The sequence below is a fragment of the Henckelia pumila genome, chromosome 2 (assembly GCF_033568475.1).
Source record: "Henckelia pumila isolate YLH828 chromosome 2, ASM3356847v2, whole genome shotgun sequence".
NCBI lineage: Eukaryota > Viridiplantae > Streptophyta > Magnoliopsida > Lamiales > Gesneriaceae > Henckelia > Henckelia pumila.
The window spans coordinates 124,151,996-124,170,172 of record NC_133121.1 but is presented as its reverse complement, the minus strand read 5'-3'; the positions used below and the strand labels follow the sequence as shown (position 1 = coordinate 124,170,172).

Here is an 18,177-nt window from a genome sequence, read left to right as displayed (position 1 = left end):
ACAAGTTGTATTGTTGGAGTGGATTATAATTCATGGATTCTCATGTTAAGGTTGATAAAAAGTGCTAATATATCGTTGATTGTAGTATATCTTCACATGATTGGGAATAATGTCGAGTAGAATTCATCTCATTCCACAATTTAAACCCGAACACTGAACATCACGAAATGCAAGTGACCAACAAGAAGAAAACACAACATGTTAAAAGGGGTTCCAACCATTTTATGTTTGTCAAAAATAAGCCGAATGATAAAGCAGTTGGTTATTGAGTAATAAGTATCTAAATCATCAGTATGATTCCATAATACATGTATGTAGGTTTCAAGAAATACCTTTAATGCTTGATCAGGTCTCCTTGTATTTTCTTGCCGATGTTGCCTTGAACCAGGGTATCCACATGAAAGTCGTATTTTGATAAATTTTATACGCGTCAATGATAAGTGCATTTTGTATGCATTATTTCATGTTATTTTTATATATATTTTGTGTGCATTCATATTATTTTTATGTGTTTTTATGTGTTTTAGTTCATGTATGTGTATTTCACTCCTTGAGTTAATTTTGTAGGAAAATATATTTTTGAAGAATGAATTCCGGACCAGCTTTGTTTAAAAAATCAAATTTAATTTTAGAGAGCTCCAAATCCGATCTACACCATTCAGATTATATTTCAAGATGTTTGGAAGCTGCTGTCCAAATTTCAGCTCAATCCAACGGCTAGATCTTGAGATATGAATTTTTGAAAATCGTCGCTCGGTGCAGAATTTTTGTACTGCGCGCGCGAGAATCAAGCTCGCGCGCGCGAGTTTCGTGTCCAGGCCTCTGTTTTTATGTGTTGCGCGCGCGCATGTTCGAGGGTCATATGTGCTCCGAAAAGTCCTATTTTGTGAAAGAAATTAACTGGTAGGCGTTCCGGACCATATATATACAAGATATAACATATTTTTGAGGGTTTTTTTCGAAGTTCCAGAACGCGCACAACACAGAGGAGGCGGCTACAAGGCTTGGGAGAGAAGATTTCTTCTTTATTTTCTTCTTTTTATTTTTATTTTTGAATTATTATTTTTAATTATTGAGTAGTTTATTTTCAACCAAGACGGCGTGATTGGGCCGAACAAATTCATGTAGAAATTAAACTTGGATGTTTGTTTGGGATTTTTCAGAGTTGATTTTATTTTATTGATTGTTAGATTTATATTTATCTTGTGAATAGTCTGATCAACTGTTTGCTTGCATGTTAATCGATTCCAAGTCGACAGATGAGGTATTGATTTTGATCACTCTTATAATTAAAATATTGTAAAATCGACTAGAAATAGAATTCGGTTTCAGTGTGCGGTTTAGGTGTAAACTGAATTTTCACAAATATTTAATGCATTCAAATTTGATTAGAATTACGAAAGATTAGTTCATCAATATTTGAATAGGTTTGATTGTTCTAGAAATAGTCCTTTGAACAAATTAGGAGAATTTTCGTGAATTAAGATTAAATCTGAGTCCTGAATCGACTCATGTTACAAGATTTGTTCGGTACCTACGTGTGTCTTGGTTGTCTTTATATTAATTATTTTTATCTTTAGTTATTTTTATTCGTATTTCTTAAGCAGTTTTTATTTTATATTCTTATTTTATTTAATTCAAAATATTTTCTATTATTTTGTCTAGATTAAGTAAAATAATTAAATCTTGAGAATTGACAACAGTCCCTGTGGAATCGATACTTGGACTCTCAGTCCACTTTACTATTACTTGACCTGGTGCGCTTGCCAGTAGATTTTTATCAAACCGATTTAGCCGGTTAAGTTTTTGGCGCCGTTGCCGGGGACTGTTTAGTTAATATTAGGATAGATTATTTGCTTGAGACTAGATTTTTTTTTTCTTGCATTTGTTTAATTATTTATTTTAATTTTAATTTTATTTTCTTTTGCTTGTGAGGTACTTGGAGATGGATCATCGACAGGTGTTCACAAGATTTGGCCAACAATACTTGGAGCCTTTCTATGCTGCTTGGGGGAGATTCAATGATTTGGCGAACAGATTTCAATGCCATCAGTTTTCTACTTACTCCCTCACTAAAATTTTTATGGTGGTTTGGATGAGATTACAAGAAGTTGGGTAGATTCTGGAGCTCTGGCCACTGGCAGTCAATTGTTTAGAAGAGATGAAGACAGTGCGATGCACTTGTTGAACGATATGGCAGATTTTGACTACCATTGGCATTGTGATCCTTCACTGCAGGGTTGGAGTCACCAATATCCTCCAGATATCAACTCTAAAAATTTTGCGAACCAACCACCAGAGCATCAAGAAGAGTGTATAGGGCGTTCCGAAGATTATGTGGCTCAGTTGGAGAATTTTTTGCGGCAACAGACCGAGACAAATCAATTTTTAGAAAGCCGCATAAGTCTTTTGGATGAATAGATTGCGCTTATTAGAGAACCAATTTTGGATATCTGCCAATTGAGTGAAGTAACTGAGCCAGAGCATGAAGAAATCATTTTTGAGGAATCTTCTTGTGAGGATGAGCCAAACATGATAGTGGAGGAGGAAGAACCATTCAAGGAGAGAGATTTTACCTCGTCAGTGGTCGTTCCATGTACACCGTTAGAAGATACTTTCTTGTCATTGACGCCAATCCCACAGTATTCCATCCTCTATGACCTTCAGCCTAGATTCGGAGTCTCCTTCCAAAAGAAAAATTTCAGAACAAGTGTTGTTGGACCGACGAGCTTACAAAGTATATATCACGCCAAGCTTGAGGGCGAAGGAAATCAAGACTCATACGTAGAGTCGTATGATTCTTACTATGGGCGGCAGCCGCTCTTTGATAGTTACTTCTGCATAGTCGGGCTGTAGACTATAAACTTAGCGCTTACTGGGAGGCAACCCAGAGTTCTTTCCCTTGTTTTTTATTTTATTCTTGGTTTTTTTTTTTAATTTAATTTTTACTTCTTTCCCATTCCAGTTTGCCGAGCCTGCCGATATACACAGTTTGTTGCTTCTATCCCAGCTGATACTGTCAAGAAGGAAGAGGATGAATCGAAAACCAGGGGAGTGTTATTTTTGTTCTCATTGTGTTTTTTGTTCGTCTTTGCATTTGTGTGTTTGTTATGTATTTTGTTCATTGTTCTGAAGCATTGAGGGCAATGCTTTGGATAAGTATGGGGGGATAGACTAGTATTGCATTATCTATGTGTTTGTGTTTCATCTGTCAACTGTCATGTTTCGTGTTTGTTTTCATATTGTTTGTTTTTGTTCGTTTTTGTTGTCTTGCATGAGTTGGATGAGTCATAATAGCCAATGATGATGAAGTTTATTTGAAAAAAATGGATTTTTGAAAATTTTTTGCTCTTGACTGGACATGAGAAACTGTAGGTTGAACCGTGAATATTTTTAAGCACTAATGTTAGACCAGTGAATTGTAGCGAAAGATTTGATGAAGTTTCTATCTGTTTGACCATTGCACGGCAATAGGTGATTTGTGGATCTTGATTTTGTTCTATAAATTTTGATGAGGCTCTAGTTTACACTTATGATCTTGGGCGCACCTAGAGAAAAAAAAAATTACAATTCCATCCGGGCCTTGAAAGGATTAAAATCCTATAAAAGAATAAATTTAAGGCTAAGTAAGCGGGTTAAATGGGATTGATGCTCCATCCGGGCTATAGACGAGGGGATTAGAAAGAAAAAATAGAATGATTTTTCGTATCCTAGCCAGTTATAGCTAAGTCAGCGGGTAATTATTGGGGCTAAAGCAATACCGGGTGCAAAATTCGGAGGTGTGTAATTCATTATCTCAAGGAAGGTGGGTATTTCTAAAGGTCGTTGGAAGGAATGTGCACTTGAAGAGTGAAACTTGCATTGATTTGTCATAGGTCGCCAATCAGTTTTGAAACGAATTCGGTAAGTTGTATGAAACTGGAATGACATTTCACACACACGTTCACGTTAAACCGAAGGTGTATTATGAAAAGTTGAGAGCATGTTTGTGTTTTTTATTTTGTGATTAAACTTCTCAGAGGCTTTGCACATTTATGAATCGTCCTTACTTATGTTTTTGTTTGCATTTTGTTTTTGCATGTCTTGTTCGAGGGCGAGCAAGAGTTAAGTATGGGGGTGTTGATAAGTGCATTTTGTATGCATTATTTCATGTTATTTTTATGTCTATTTTGTGTGCATTCATATTATTTTTATGTGTTTTTATGTGTTTTAGTTAATGTGTGTGTATTTCACTTCTTGGGTTAATTTTGTAGGAAAATATATTTTTGAAGAATGAATTCCGGACCAGCTTTGTTCAAAAAATCAAATTTAATTTTAGAGAGCTCCAAATCCGATCTCCACCATTCAGATTATATTTCAAGATGTTTGAAGCTGCTGTCCAAATTTCAGCTCAATCCGACGGCTAGATCTTGAGATATGAATTTTTGAAAATCGTCGCTCGGTGCAGAATTTTTGTACTGCGCGTGCGTGAGAATCAGGCTCTCGCGCGCGCGAGTTTCGTGTCTAGGCCTCTGTTTTTATGTGTTGCGCGCGCGCGTGTTCGGGGTTTATATGTGCTCCGAAAATTCCTATTTTGTGAAGAAAATTAACTGGTAGGCGTTCCGGACCATATATATACAAGATATAACATATTTTTGAGGGTTTTTTCGAAGTTCCAGAACGCGCACAACACAGAGGAGGCGGCTATAAGGCTTGGGAGAGAAGATTTCTTCTTTCTTTTCTTCGTTTTATTTTTATTTTTGAATTATTGTTTTTAATTATTGAGTAGTTTATTTTCAACCAAGACGGCGTGATTGGGCCGAACAAATTCATGTAAAAAACTTGGATGTTTGTTTGGAATTTTTTAGAGTTGATTTTATTTTATTGATTGTTAGATTTATATTTATCTTGTGAATAGTCTGATCAATCATTTGCTTGCATGTTAATCGATTCCAAGTCGACAGAGGAGGTATTGATTTTGATCACTCTGATAATTAACATATTATAAAATCGACTAGAAATAGAATTCGGTTTCAGTGTGCGGTTTAGGTGTAAACTGAATTTTCACAAATATTTAATGCATTCAAATTTGATTAGAATTATGAAAGATTAGTTCATCAATATTTGAATAGGTTTGATTGTTCTAGAAATAGTCCTTTAAACAAATTAGGAGAATTCCCGTGAATTAAGATTAAATCTGAGTCCTGAATCGACTACATGTTACAAGATTTGTTCGGTACCTACGTGTGTCTTGGTTGTCTTTATTTTAATTATTTTTATCTTTAGTTATTTTTATTCGTATTTTTTAAGCAGTTTTTATTTATATTCTTATTTTATTTAATTCAAAATATTTTCTATTATTTTGTCTAGATTAAGTAAAATAATTAAATCTTGAGAATTGACAACAGTCTCTGTGGGATCGATACTTGGACTCTCAGTCCACTTTACTATTACTTGACCTGGTGCGCTTGCCAGTAGATTTTTATCAAACCAATTTAGCCGGTCAGTCAACCCTATACTTCTGTCTCAGCATCCACTCCTCCACAAGAATGGTAACATAAACCAAGCACAAGCTATTAATCAAAGCACCAAGAAATGCCCAACAGCAACCCAAATTCCAAGCAAAGATCGCCAGCCCCCACCACCACAACTACTCACCGAAATAGTTTGGGTGTCGCAAGTAATACCACAAGCCTTGTACAAGAGTGGGAACCAGAGGTTGGCGTAGTTGTTTCAGCTCATTGTTTCTACCAACAAAGTAATTGAGTTGTGCGTCAGCGTAGTACGCAATCGTGACACCAGTCAAACAAATCAGTGTGGCTATGAAATCCCAAACGTTCATTTGTTTTTCTTTTACGTGGGTAATGTATAGATTCATGCATATTCCCATAAGAAAAACCTGTGGCAACAAAGCAATCATATTATCATCGTCATCAGATAGGCTCATAACGACTTAAAATAAACTTCTTTAACAATTTTGTTGGATAATTTCGCAAATGGCCACTTATGAGATTTAGTTTGTCTGTGTATAGTTTAGCTCGGACAGGCATTTCATCGAACAACTACATGATAGAAATGAGACCAAGGACTTCACGGTATCCAAGGGCATAAAAACTAGGCCCCCATACCTGCTGAGAAACGTAAATTGCAAAGAAAGAAATCCACCACCAATTCTTGCCATATTTTCAGCGCATATCGTTAAATCTCCAGTCTTCCCGAGCACCCCATTGCCAATTTTCCCGGCGAAAGTAGCTATGAGTGAGCCTGACGCTCCAAATCCAGGTAAAAAAAACTACGACCCTCGACCTCCAAATATTAAATTCCACAAGCGGGTGAGTCGCGACTCGCGAAGTAATGAACTAATAACACGGGTATCACTGTCCAATACAAGTATATCATCTGCATCAATCCATTCCAAATTCAGATGAACCCAATGAAATGCAAATCCACCACTAGAAAAATACATACCCAGTGGCTCGATTGGAGAAGACCAACAATCTAGAAAAGAACGTTGACATTGAGGAAGAAGCTAATGTTGGCCAACAAGAGAGGATGGTGATAGCACCAAGTCCATATAGAAAACAACGGATCTCCCTCCCTCGCCGCCGTGTATTGGCAGAGGAAGGATACGTAGAATACAATGGAGGGAAGAGGGGCCAAAACTGCAATTATTGTGTTGCTCCAATTTCTGGCACTTCTATTTGTGTTTACAGCTGCCATGTCTACAGCCTACTGCCATTGCTTCGACCCGACCAGCGAGTTTACCACATGTTTACACGAGTGGGCCCAATTGGCCAAATCAATTCTCCGACTTAATATAATTTAATTTATTTTTAAATTTAAAAAACTCGATGCAAATTGCAACCTACATTCTCGTACAAACTACAAATATCCCAAAATTTAGGTTGCCAAATTTGAAGAAGAATAATCGAGGGAAACCGCCTTCCAATACGAATTGCATATGCTACTAATGAAATTTGATGGTTTTTGTGTATGGAGAACGGGTTGATCGATCATGGTGGACTTCTCTCCGTGAAGGGTGACTCTAAAGTTCCTCCGGCTTACTTCTCGATGGCCAACCGAGAAAGATCATAAATATCAGATTTCTGTATTGGTATTCAAGTTAAAAACTTCTGGTTTTTTTAATTATGGACATTATCATAAAAAAGAATGTTGTTTGATGATTCTGATAGGTTTACCGTTTATGTTATGCATCTCAAAAGGGGAGGGAGTGACTGTTGTTGACATTAATGGATGTCAGTTTGATCGATTCAAGGGATTGTGACACACCAAAGGTGAACTTTTACAGTATTTTCTCCACATTTGTTTTTAGTGTTTAATGAAGAGGATACATTTACTATACATCGCAAATGAAAATTACATGTCTTTTGGTGTTTATTGAGGAGGATACATTTACTATACATCGCAAATGAAAATTACATATGAAATTTCAGATCTTATTCTTTGAAATGAGAACATACGTCTTTTTTTTTTGTTTTCAGCTGAAATGACTTGAAAATACATCGTCCCATAATTATGTATTTGTGTTCGAATGGTGTTCGAATGTTTTATTCTAAGAGTACAGGACATCAGTGTGTTGATCATGGCGCAATGGGTATGAATATGAACTTTTTCCTTGTGATATTGTGTTTGATGATTTTGAGAGGTTATTTAAGTGGGATTTAAAGTATGGTAAATCACAATGGGTGAATTTCTATCTTATTTTTCAATATTTTTTATGATCTGCGGATTGGATACCCTCGCTATGCCAAAAATGGAACAATTTACGTGTGAAAATTAAGTGATGGATTGAAAATATTTTTCTCTTTATGGTTGTGTGTCAAATATTTATTTAAAATTTATGTATTCAGTATTCCTAAATCCCAAAAAAAATTTCCAAAGTAAGAGATGATGCGAACGACTATGAACAGGTGAGTAATTTCTTTTAATCATAGGCTATGAGTATTGATGGTCTCAATTGCTTTGACTACTGGGACAAATATGACAGTAAATCTAAAAAAAACAAGACTTGAGAGCATTAGTAAATTTCATATCTGAAGCAAATTCAAGAGCCTTTTACCACATACTTGGATTATAACACTAACATGACTAGAAAATAAATAATAAAATAAAAAGAAAGGAAAAGGAAAAGGCAAAAGGCAAAAGGCAAAAGGCAAAAGAAGACAATCATTATTGAAATGATGGAAGAGAGTCTTTTTCTTGATAAGCTTTTCACTCAGATGCGTTGGGTTCAGCTCTCGGCATGTTCATTTCACGTGCAACTTGCTTTCTTGTACGATTGATGTTGAGAAGACTCAAGTATGTATGCTTCTCTAGCTCTTCCAACTGTCCCAAAAACCTAGGCTCTTCCATTTGGAATACCTTGGTAGCCACCTTTAAAGTTTCACTCTTCCCCTTTTTAACACAAGTATCAACTATCAAGTGCATGTGTTCCATTTCCTCGTTCATAGTCTTTTCAAGCCAACTCACTGTGTCAAAATCATTGATCAACGTATATACTCCCCTTGCTGCAGCATCTAACTGTGAAAATAGTCTTTTGAGCCTTTCTTTATTCAACCTCTGTTTTGTTTTCTTCTTTGCCAACAATAGGACTAAGAAACAAGCAATTATTATCGGGCCAACCACCATGCCTATGGTGCTATGCATTGCCAAAAATAGCAAGGCAGCAGCCAATGCACCTCCACCCACCACTTTAAATATTGTTTTGACCAATTTAATACACCGGTTGGCCTTGATTCTTTGTTTGGTCTTGTTATGTTCTGATGTCAATTCACGATACAAAAGTACGTGATTATCGTGCAATTCATGGAACTTCTCAGGGCTGATCACTGAAAGAGGGTTTTGTGAAGCGAATGCAACCAAAACTTCTTGTAACTGGTAGTACTCGTCATTAGTCCAACTAATTGAACCATTTGGAAAGCATTTGATTTTCTTTATCATATCCTGTATTTCTAGATAATTTATGCGTTCTTGATTGATATTTTTGAGGAGCAATTCACAGTTTTTGAATGCTTCTAGGCTAGTGTTGAAGTACTCGGCAAAAATTTGGAGATTTGGGTTCTCTAATATAGGGGCTAGGGTTTCTTGGCGGGGTTCAAGTAGATGGTCCACGAGTTGGACATTGCTTAGATGAGGGGAAATCGATAACGAGTGTGGGCATTCTTCATCGGAAGACTTATTTATTTCCAGTTGGCTTTGAACTTTGTTGCATATCTCGGTATAAGATTTTGTCCTAAATGCTTCTTTATATTCATCATTCAAGTTTGGCTTGCTCAAGCTTTTCACATCGGCTTTTCTGCTTCTTCCTGAATCCAAACATTAATTCAAATCATATGAAACTATATCAATCATTAATGCATGTTGAAAGAATGACATTTCGGTAAAACTGATGCACTAAAACTAATCAGAATAATTTAGTAAAAAATTCACTTTCAAAATCAGGATAGAACATCAAAATTTTTGGGTCCTGATGAAATTAAAATCTGATGAGCGATTTTTTTTTCGCGATGAAGCAGTTTGATTTTGGAAAAGTGAGTTACTAAATTCTACAGGGAATGATTTGAGACCGACAAGGAAAAACATACCTTCCTTTTGTAATTTGAACTTGGACAAGAACATATTTTTTATTGGGGAGATGAAAATCATGATGTGTTTGAAAAAGAATATGATAACCCAAGGAACACCCCCTATATATAATGTTTCATGGCTTGGCGGACTTCTATGGATAACGTTATGTTAGTAGTCTAAAGCAAGAAATAGCTGGCATCTTTTGTTCCGCACCGCTCGTGGTTTTAATTATGACTCTAGATTTTCTTGAATGCAGTGTCGTTCCTTGCAAGTTAGATCTTGACGTGTAAATATATAGACCAACTCTTTTTAATGAAAGAGCGGTAATTAATGAATAATGGAGGAGATAAGGTTTTAGGTAAATGTAAAGAAGTCTTCGCTAATTCATGACGTCTTGCAGATATTTTAACCATTCTTGGAGTCTACGTTTCTTAATCATGTTTTTCCATCCGTGTTCAGTGCATTTCTTAGTCATGCTATTATATCTCGTTGTTTGGTGTCGTATCTTGTATTAATTTTCATGCTCTATGTATTCAATCCCCACTGCTTGCGTCATAACTTCGTAACCATCTATGTCATAACTTTGTAATCATCTATGTCAATTTATATAAAAAAATTCTCACTTTAAATTAGTAATTGTCAAATGATACGGTACATGTTTTCTTCTCTGATTGGTTCATTAGTAAAAATTAAAATTTTATCATTTGTGTTGTCTTTAAATCTTGTCAACATTTGCTATCAGGTATATTTTTCAGAGTACTGTAGCATGAGAGACAATATACTTTTCCATAAAAGTAAAGAAAAATATATTAAAAAAATTTCGTTGACACTTATTTAGGTATGAAACATGGCACTCTTTCGTGTTCACTTTTGTTGAATCAAGTACGTTATGCATAAACTCAATGTGATGTTTCACTGTTTGTATTTTTTTTTTTTGATGGACTCATGACTTGTTTTATAAATGTTTTTGCTCTTGTTTTGTATCTATTCTCCGTTCGCTGCTGGTTGTGGGAAAAGTAATCAATTCATCTGATTATAGTGGCATTAAACTGTGACCATCATTTGAAAGTCATCATATTTACATGGATGTTGAAAAATCAATTGCATTATCTATGCCTTTATCATAATCTTGCAAATCAGGACTCTAAGACTCCATTTGGACAAGTACTTATAAACGTTTTGATAAAATTGTTTTTTACAAAATTTTTATAAAATGTTTCAAAGATGGTTTTAAAAATAAACACATGTATGGACAACTATTCTATAAAAATTCAGAGTTGATGAGATGTTTGGTTATTCTAAAATATCAAAAAACACCTCTTAATTGTTCTTTAACTATACTTGGAGAGCTCTTTTTAAAAAATATGTTCAAAAACATTTTACAAAAATCTTATGCAAACACATGCTTTAAGTTTTTTTTCACTTATGAAATGCTAATTTTTTTTAATTATTTGTACAAACGGTGCCTAAATTCATAAGATAAATATTGAAGATCAAAGGACAAAGATTACATGCTGATTCAGTTAACCTATGGAATAACTTTTTTTTTTCTAAAATATTATGTTCCACTCGGAATTACTGTAAAAAATAAACTTCTCGTTTGTCTTGATTGATTTTATTGCTAACCTAAAAAAGGAGCTTGGCTTTCATTACAATTCATGGAAACACGGTATGATTTGTTAACTGTCTCGTGGGAAAGTTCGTGAGTCATATGATGCATCTTGCAAAGCAATCCATTTTGATGTTTTGTACTTAGGGACGCTGAGATTTTTTTCATTCTATTTGGTTTCATCTCTTCCGACCAGTTACAATTTCTACATTCATTGGTAGAGTACCAATCATACCTGGTTTCATGTTTTATCCAATTCTTACTTGCAAATGATGGCCACAATGTTGCAATTGACTGTATTAAATTATGACCTTTGGAAGAGTATTAATATAGAAGCGTTTTTAGATAGAAGCTGAAGCAGTTATATATTTTCTCTTTATAGTTAAATATTATTTGTTTTTTTCTTGAAGAAAAGTGAAGCAAGGTAACTTTGAATCTCTACAATGAATAATTTCTGATCTTTAACGGCTTTAAAATGCATATTAAAGAGCATCGAAACATTAATATGTGATTGTGTCATTTGAAAGTGTGTTTCTGTCCAGACTTCTCTTTGTTGAGATTATGATTTGATTTACAACCATATTGTTGTGTTTAGTAATATGACCAATTACCGTCATGTTGTTTTGAAAATTTGCTACTGGACTATGTGGATGCGAGAGGAAGATAAAAACAGTTTGGTGTTATGGTCATTGAAAATTGCAAGCTGTATAAATGGCAGTGAGATATTATGATATATGATGTACTACTTCATTTACTTGATGAGCCTGAAATGGTTTGGTTTCTGTATCGAAACTGTTTTAATCTTCAGTAATTTTCCATCGATGTTAGACGGCTGAAATTATTTTAGTCGATTCTATGAAGAATACGATCCTTGTATTGATACTTGTTGTGCATTTGGCAAACCTGCCTTAAACTCGCAGCAAATGTCGGATTCAACGAGGGTTCGACGTCGGTTTTCGCGTTGAAGTTGTGGATTCTGTTCTGGAAAGATGAGCAGTGGGAGAAACCAAGTGTGTGCCCTCCCGCATAGTATGCAAATTTACCACATTTTGCTTGAAACACTTATTTAGGCAGTAGCATTGATGTAGCAATGACAATGGTAATGTTGGCAAAAATGAAATAACATGCATATATTTGAAAGAACGTGTATATCACGTTATTCTCTAATTGAGAATTTTAGAATTTTGCCTTTCTTTGACATGTGCTTATATTGATCTCATGAGTTTAAATTAATCTTATCATATTTATCTTATCGTGTATATTTTAGTTGAATAGATTGTCTCTTGTTTAAAGAGATGGGTTATATTTTATCAAGTATGTTGATCAAATATTTTATCCTAACAACTTTTGTGTTTGAATTTTTTGGTAGGATTTCTAAAAAGATCTATTTAAGAAGACTATCCTACAGAACGAGATGAAGAGCAACGAAGCGAGATCAACACAGAGAGAATAGTTCAGAATATATTTGAGAGTTGATCGAGATTTTTTTCTGAAGAAACTTTATTGCCGATCGTTGCCGAATAACCGTGTTGCCGTAAAGTATTGGAGACACTTGAAGAATCACGCGAGTGAATTGTTGATTCAAAAGTGGTTCCTTGGTTTTTGTTTTTCGGCACATGTGTTAAATATCATATTGGTTTTTCTATTCTAGTTTTTACTAGTTTTTATGATCTTTATTTTCTCAATTTGTTGAGAAAAGTAGGTTTTCATATATGTTCACTAGTTGGTTTTTGTAAACTGGTTTGTTTTTCTAGTGATCATTTTGCCATGATGCACCGCACAAGTATTAATTACTTGTGCATAAATATATGTGTTATTTATTTTTATGTTTAATTATTCCTCTGCATAAGTGTTTTTTGAAGTGTTGACAACACTGAAAATAACACTACCTCTGAAATTTTATATCTGGTATTTCTGTAATTGAGGCGTCAAATACTTACAATATATATGTATACATATATGTGTGTATGTGTGTGTGTGTTTGACAAGTAATAGTACACTATTACTTGTTTATCCCACCCCTAGTATTAGAATCATGGGACTCCATAATGACTATAATTACCTGATAATGCAACTAAATCGTCAACGGCGAGACCTCTTTGTGAGAAGCTTTATTGCAATTGAGTTATATTGAAAGTTGGAAATGGTATCTTGTGTCATTTCCCTTTGAAATTCTTCCATTTTTTCTTCCATTTGGTACATCCCAAGTGGGGCCTCCGGACTAACATATACAATCACACATGACATGAAATAGTCATTACAAATAAGCATTAAGCAGTTCAATCACATATATATTTGATTCTGAAAGGAATATTTTATTCCTTAAAATCATCCTATTTTGAAAAAGATTTTATTTAATATCTTTTGTCTTTCTTGGACATGAAATAATTTTATAAGTTATTTATTTCCTTGAATAACTTGATTTGAGATATGATTAAGTTTATTATAATATTTATTATCTTATCTCTAATGATTTAATTCCTTTACTATGTAGATTTGTCTTGATCAAAAAGGAACAAGATCTAGAATCCTATGTCTACAAGGAAATAACTACAAGGAAGAATTCTAGACTATATATTGAAGGAAGGAGACCGATTAAAAACAACGATATAGCTTTAAAATACGTACGTTGAGAAAGAATTGAAGATCTTCTGAACTTGGTATCGGTCGTGGTTGCTTGAAGCAGTAAAGAACACTCGAAGATTGTTGATCGAAGAAGTGTGCTACTCACGTGTTTTGGCTTCAAGATTTTTATCCTTACTTTGTTTTCGTTATTCTATTTCATATAGAATGTTTTAGGAGAACTTTTACTATTTATTTTCTCACTTGTTTCGAGAAATTGAGTTTTCAATAATCACTAGTTTTAGGGTTTGTAAAACTCTTTGAAAGGTTTCTAGTGATGTTTTGCCATGAGGCGCTGCAAGAGTATCTTATACTCTTGCTTAAATCATTTGAGTTTATTTATTTGGTTGCTTGTTTATTTTATTTACGCTTTAATTATATTCCGCTGCAAATTACTCAAGGTGTTATTGTAGGTGTTGTCAACACCTTGTGACAACACCTCAAACTGTTTATGTGCAACCTCAATTTTCTTACAAGTGGCATCAGAGCCATATTCTTGATACACTAAAAACTGATCTTGGTTTGTTTATTTTATTACAGGAAATAAGATGGACTCATCGTCTGTTGCGAACTCGTTTTTGAAACCTCCGGTCCTTGATGGCACGAATTACGCACTATGGAAGAATAGGATGCGGTATACTATTAAAGCAATGGATGTTCGTGCTTGGCAAAGTATTCTGACTGGTTGGACTGCTCCAAAGATGCTAGATGAAGATGGAGACTACGACATCAAGCAAGAAGAAACTTGGACTGCCGAGGAAACACAAAGTTCAAGCTACAATGCTAAAGCACTCAATGCAATTTTTGCAACTGTGGATATGAGGATGTATGGAATTATAGCTGACTGCACTATTGCTAAGGATGCATGGGATGCTCTTCAAGAACACTGTGAAGGAACTGATAGCGTGAGAAGAACAAGATTGAGATTGTTAAATACAATATTTGAGAATATCAGGATGGATGAGAATGAAACTATTGCTGATTATGATAAGAAACTTAGGGAGATAGCTACAGATGCGCATGCTCTTGAAGGACCTATTGCTAGTAAAACTATGGTGAACAAGGTGCTTCGATCCTTGCCTAAAAGATTCAATGGGAAGATTTGGGCGCTTGAAGAAATAAAAGACACTTCAAAGATGAAGATGACTGAACTGATTAGCATCCTTCAAGTTTTTGAGATGAACAATACAGAACAAGAGAAGGACTAAGGAAAATCAATAGCCCTTCAAGCCTCAAAACCCTCATACGAGGAGTATGTTCAATTTCATCAAGAAGTTCATCAATCTGACTTGGAAGATGATTCGATCTCTCTCATGACTAGGAAATTCAATGATTATCTGAAGAAGATGAAGGGGTCAAGAAAGACGGATCAAAAACTCAAGGCTCCAATGGTTTCTAACAAGCCTCTAAGGATTACTGGACCAGAACATTCACCAAGGAAACCTGTTGAAATTCCTAAGCCTCGACTGATGTTGGAAGAGAAGATGAATACTATTCTTTCAAAGGAAAATTCTGATCTAAAGGCTGATGTGTCAAGACTGGAAGTCATGCTGAGTAAGAAAGACATGGAATTAAGTCAAGTGAATAAAGAACTCGAAAAATAAAATGCTAATTTGGCCAAATTTAATTCAAGTTCTTCCAAACTTGATTCTCTACTTATGATGGGAAGAGATGGCACGACTGGTTTAGGTTTTGAAGACAGTATATTTGAGATTGGTGAAAGTTCAAAAGGCCCTGTGTTTGTTAAGAAAAGTAGCAGTACAGAAAGCTCAAGCAAAAAGGCCTTACCAATTGATCCTCCAAAACCAAAGCCACAGCCTGCTGCTCCTTCAATGTCTAGAAGGAAACGTAAGTACATATGTCACTACTGTCATAGACCTGGTCATATCAAACCGTACTGTTTTAAGCTGCAGGAATACTACAGGTATAGATCTGCATCGAAGGTGTCGCCTAAGGTGTTGCCAACACCTTCCCACAACATCCCTAGAAACAGATCTTATGTAAGAAAGATTTGGGTACCAAAAGCTGATATTCAATGTCATATGATTTATACTACTTTGAGAACTAATGTTTCAAGTGTATGGTACTTTGATAGCGGTAGCTCTCGTCACATGAAAGGTTCCAAAAAGTTTCTTACTGACTATGTTGAACAGAAAAGTGGAAAAGTAACCTATGGTGGAGGTTCAAAGGGAAACATTGTTGGAAAGGGAACTCTGAATGATGCTGCTCTGCCTACCATGGATGAGATGACATCTGTCATCACTGGAGGACATGTTACTATTTTCCCAGCTCATCCTAAGAAGCTGCAGGCAGCCAAGCTCACTTCTTTGTACTCTGTTCTACACAAAACTGCTGTGAAGACCTGGACTCCATCCGGAAATTCTACTGTGGTTACCAAGCATCAAGCCCATGTCTTGTATGCTATTGGTACTGGAATTGCATTCAACTATGGCCGACTCGTGTTTGACACAGTCATGGCCTTTGCAGATTGTGCTCAACCTACATTGAAGCTGTCTTATCCATCACTCATATATTCTATGTTGTTGTCTCAAGAGATTGAGAAGGATGATGATGAAGTACTTATTAAGCCTGGGGAGTTGCTAAAGATCGCACCTGCATTGCTCAAATGAAATAGAAAGATAGACCTTTCATGGTCTGATTCAGCTGATGCCGCAGGTGTTGTGGCAGGTGTTGCCAACACCTCATCTGCCACTGCTGTTTTTGTACCCCCTTCTGCTGCTCAAGATGTTGATCCTGCATTCATTCAAGCTCAATTGGTGCATGCTGAGCAGAAGATTGCACAAGCGAAGGCTGACTTAGCCTATTACGAAGGGTTAAAGGCTCACTATGAGTCTCTTTTAAGTGAAGCTGGCCCTTCTGAACAAAAAGGGGGAGAAGGAAGTGAAACAGAAGAAGCGGAATCCGAGAGCACTCAATTTTAATCTTAGTTTTAGTTTTCTTTTGGTTTTTCTAGTTTATTTTTTTTTTTGGTATTGTATTTTTTTTTTTGCTCTGATCCTAATCAAAACTTTTTTTTGTGTTGTCCACTCCGATATAAGTTCTTGTTTATGTTTCTCCTTGCGCATATGTTTTCTGTTTTGAAGTGTTGTACCTTGATGTTGCCAACATCTCGTGACAACACCTCTGCTTACACTTAGGGGGAGAATCTATTCACGTGGGGTTTTGATTAAGGGGGAGTTTAGTTGATCTGTTTGTAAATTTAAATGTGTTTTGTCCAGAAAGGCAAAAAAGGGGAGATTGAAAGGAATATTTTATTTCTTAAAATCATCATATTTTGAAAAAGATTTTATTTAATATCTTTTGCCTTTCTTGGACATGAAGTAATTTTATAAGTTATTTATTTCCTTGAATAACTTGATTTGAGATATGATTAAGTTTATCATAATATTTATTATCTTATCTCTAATGATTTAATTCATTTACTATGTAGATTTGTCTTGATCAAAAAGGAACAAGATCTAGAATCCTATATCTACAAAGAAATAACTACAAGGAAGGATTCTAGACTATATATTGAAGGAAGGAGACCGATTAAAAACAACGATATAGCTTCAAAATACGTACGTTGAGAAAGAATTGAAGATCTTCTGAAGTTGGTATCGGTCGTGGTTGCTTGAAGCAGTAAAGAACACTCGAAGATTGTTGATCAAAGAAGTGTGCTACTCACGTGTTTTGGCCACTTCAAGATTTTTCACCTTACTTTGTTTTCGTTATTCTATTTCATATAGAATGTTTTAGGAGAACTTTTACTATTTATTTTCTCACTTGTTTTGAGAAATTGAGTTTTTCAATAATCACTAGTTTTAGGGTTTGTAAAACTCTTTGAAAGGTTTCTAGTGAAGTTTTGCACTGAGGCGCTGCAAGAGTATCTTATACTCTTGCTTAAATTATTTGAGTCTATTTATTTGGTTGCTTGTTTATTTTATTTACGCTTTAATTATATTCCGCTGCATTTTACTAAAGGTGTTATTGTAGGTAGGGGTGGTTTTTCGGTATACCTTACTACAAATATTGGTATGAAAAAAATTCATACTGATACCGATAGTAAAATTCCGAAACTTTGCTACGAAAAAAATCCATATTGATATCGTATAGATACCGAAAAAAAATCGGTATACTGAAAAAATGTATGTATATCAAAAAAATTTCGGTACGGTATGCCAAAATTTTGGTATTTCGGTACGGTATGCCAGCCCTAATTGTAGGTGTTGTCAATATCTTGTGACAACACCTTAAACTGTTTATGTGCAACCCCAATTCCCTTACAGATTCATTTAATTTGTATAATATATGTCATATGATAAAACTGATGCCAAGATATCTGATCATTTTAAAATAGCAATAGAGGGCAAAAATGC

The 18,177-nt window shown here is 35.0% G+C and overlaps 1 pseudogene; it reads right to left on the bottom strand.

Annotated features, from left to right (window-relative positions):
- Window positions 1-345: 345 nt before the first annotated feature.
- On the bottom strand, window positions 346-6,719 carry LOC140885353 (uncharacterized; annotated as a pseudogene).
- Window positions 6,720-18,177: the final 11,458 nt, after the last annotated feature.